The sequence below is a fragment of the Priapulus caudatus genome, unplaced genomic scaffold (genome assembly GCF_000485595.1).
Source record: "Priapulus caudatus unplaced genomic scaffold, Priapulus_caudatus-5.0.1 Scaffold1767, whole genome shotgun sequence".
NCBI classification, from domain to species: Eukaryota; Metazoa; Priapulida; class Priapulimorpha; order Priapulimorphida; family Priapulidae; genus Priapulus; species Priapulus caudatus.
The window spans coordinates 16,963-20,629 of NW_014578828.1; the positions used below are offsets into that span (position 1 = coordinate 16,963).

Here is a 3,667-nt window from a genome sequence, read left to right on the forward strand (position 1 = left end):
AATTGCCTGTACGAGCAACGAAAATGGTGAAGTGTTCTGCTAGCTTTACCCTCCTTGCAGATTTCTCGCCAACTTTGCTCTACCACAAAAACATCGGCACTTTACAAGGACACGATCTGGAATTTTTGTGCTATCGGCCACTCATAGCTTGGACCAGAACCCCGGCGACAGGTCACTGGCAAGGCTTGCATGCACTGTTTGTCATGATCAGCTCACAGAACACATTGATATTTAGAAATGCTTTGCCAGTGCAAACACGGATAATACATTTTTTATATATGGTTTGTTGCAACTTACATGCACTTGCAGCACCAGTAAATACCAGACCGATAGTGCACGAGAGCAACTATAAATTGCCAGACCATAGGCGCGTTCACACGGACGTTTTTAGCCAGAGCCGAGCGTTCACACGGACGGTTTTTCGGGTTGCATCTTGTGACACTGGATGCGCCTGGCACTAAAAAATCCTCGGCAGAACCCTGATATATATATATTAGAGAGAGAGAGAGAGAGAGAGAGAGAGAGAGAAAGAGAGGAGGGAGGGACGGAGGGAGAGAGAGACAATCAATCCCAACCAACTGGTGTAGGCTAGCTGGCACAATAATGTTCATTTTCATATTTAATCCGAGTGTTTTCTAGCTCATCAAAACTCTTAAATCGTGAATTAATTTCCAACGGCATTATTTTGTGGGAAAGCGACGCATGCGCAAATGGACTGCCGTACCTGCAGCCTCGTAAATTGGAGATACGGCTGTCGTACCTCCACCCACTCCGTATAATAAAATACTAACAGTAACACAACCAAATAAATTCACTATAAAGCTCCAAATATTTATTTTCCCAAAGAAATATGTTTGAAAGCATGTTGTTCCATGGCAAGACAGATTCAGTGGCAGATTATATAAAAGCCTGGCTTTAGGGGGTTACCATATACCAACACCAAGAGATTTGTCACGGGCACTTGGAACGTCTCAATAAAAATGAAAAAAGGTAAATAAACACGAAATGTATTTACTACCAAAGTCTTAATGTTTCTCTACTCTATTTTGCCAATTATTGTCAATAACTTGCTGTAAATGCCGTTCAAATACTCATCTGCAACACAGAAGTACACCGCACGCACGCCCTGTGCGCATACAACAAATGAACAAGAATAAAAGAGCAGGTAGGAAAGCATGATCGTAAAATTCGCTCGACGCTCGCTTCATTTCACACGATTACAGAATAAATACACAACCAACAGCCTCCATTTTGGTATTTATGTGTAGCTAAATGTTCACTTGTTCGAATTATAACTCTGTCCTTTGTTCTTACCTACTCCAGCCAGAGATATCTCGTGAAATGATGTGGGAAAATTACACTTCACGTTTTTGTAAATGGGACGAGATGTCCGTTTATACACGAGTAATGCGGCGCACTGCATGCCGAGATGAGCTGCTGCATGCCTCCGAGCTCTGTTTCGAGGCCCGCCAAGCCAAGCATAATGCGCGCGGGCATAACCCGGCTGTGCTATCTCCCTGACGTGGGCGGAAAACTGCTCGTGCGCCGTCGGCCCGTTTGGGCAAACAGACAAACTCGCCCGCCCCCCCCTGTTCAATCGGTTGTGCGCCACGTTTTAAATTATTTTCTGGGTGCCCGATATTAAAAAAAAAACTGGGCAATTGAGGAGGCCGACCTCGGCAAGGAATTCCCATTCGACCAATGGCGCGCAAGCAGAAGAGGACAAGTCGCCCGTGGCAAGCATTAGTTGTCTGGTATAGTAGTTATAGTTGTCTATAGTAGCTAGTAGTTGTCGCTATCAGTAGTTATATTATTAAAACTAGTATATAATGTTTGTTTAGTATTATAGTCAATTAGATGCCGTCGGCTGTTTGTAGTCGGAGACTGCAGGGTGCGACTTGTTCGTTGCTGCCAGTGATTCAACCAGGCGCCCCGGACACTCCTAGTTTCCCGCTGGCCCCCCCAAGAACACAAAGGACAGAGTTATAATTCGAACACGTGTGAACATTTGAGCTACTCTCATAGGGTCGTTATGTCCCCCAGGGTACGGTCGGCGTTATACCGAAAATCGTGACCCTGGGGGTCCCCCCCCCGCCACTTTTTAGATTTGTTGAATATTGGTTGTAGGGTTTTTTAGGAGTAGGTTAAGGGTTAGGGGTATCGGGTTCGGTTGTTAGGGAGTAGGGCAGTAGCGCGGACTCCCTTAAGTAGGACTGTTAGTGGAGTAGGCGAAGGTACGGGTCCGGAATGGTATCAGATTAAGTACCAGGGCGTACGTTCCAGGGTACGGCTTTTATTCGTCGTGCGGCAAGATAACCGCGTGGGGGACATTAGACCCTCTGCAGCGTTTAGCTAACATACTTGTTTTCTTTCTACTTTCTATATTGGCCAACCATCAACATGACTGGATGAACTTCTGCCACACGCCTATAGCGTGCCATGGGGGTGTGACCTTAGCTTGAGGTAATAGCCAGGGTAGGTTAGTCCTTTTAGCCGAATGGCATACGCAAGATGGCGAGCTATTGTGGTTGTGTAATGTTGTTCATGTAATTCATGTGAAATAAGCGGGGCCAGCGCGTGGCGACAAGCGGTCGAGCGGTCGACTAGGGGAAGCGAATTCGGGAACAGCTTTACGAGTCATGCGCTTTGGACCATTAGTGGGCCTATTTTATGTGCCTTGTTGTTTGCACAGGGGCGTCGGGTGCGGATACGGTGTTGTACTTGTGATGTATTGCGGATAGGCAAGGTTGCAAGGGAGAAGTTATCGGGAACGCAAAATGGGGCCGAAATGAGAGGGAAGGCGGAGGGGGTAGAGACTTGCTTGGTAGGTACAACACAGTGTTGGTGGTTATTTACTTAGTTTATACTTTGGAGGAGGCGGTTTTACGCACATGTCCGCAGAGGATACGCTGGTGGAGGCTTGTGGCTGAGTTGAGGTGTTGACCAGCTCATTGGATTTGCCGCTATACAATTAATCACAATCACATTAGTAACAAGCATGTTGGAACAGGGGCCTGATAGCAAGGAGGGGCCCAGGGAGGAAGGGGTTTAAGGCCGACCAGGCTGTGCGCACGGGTTAGGGAGGGATTAAGTCTATTCGAATGGTATATTTGACTAGGCGGTATTCTGTAACCTAGCTCAATACCGGAGTTTTCTTGGAGCGGATAGGACGTAGGGGCTGATGTGGGACAGGGGGTGCTATGTACACCAACGGGGGTACTCGCCGGAACGACCCTGGGGTACGGGTCCGGGGCGCAGGGGAAGGCGGGGACCAGGTGGGGAAGGAGGTGGGACAGGGAAGGAGGGGAGGGTGAGGGGTGTCAGGTATACCCGCGAACGTACCTGCGTAATATCTAGGCTGTATTAGGGGTTAGATGTGAGGTTAGTGTTTATGGTTAGGGGTTTAGGGTGGGTAGGAAGTAGGGTTAGGGAGGTAAGGGCGGTGAGAGGCGCAGGACGGTTGCAAGCTAGGAGGTCGGTTTTGGGTCAGGGGGTTAGGCATGAGGGCGGTATCGGTCCGGGCGATATTAGGATAGGTTTTGAGGTATTTAGCTACCAGACGGGTCAGCAGGTACTCATCCGGTTCTGGGGAAGCGATATACACGGACGGTAGTCGGCAGCAGGGGGGTACGGTATTCGAGACGCAGAGAGGGTGACCCTGGGGGGG

General features: G+C 48.5%; 1 long non-coding RNA gene across 1 annotated transcript in view; it reads right to left on the bottom strand.

Moving 5' to 3' along the window:
- The window catches only part of LOC106817557, a 12,521-nt gene that overhangs the window by 8,540 nt on the left and 314 nt on the right, over positions 1-3,667 (bottom strand). The gene's annotated exons all lie outside the window — the stretch shown is intronic.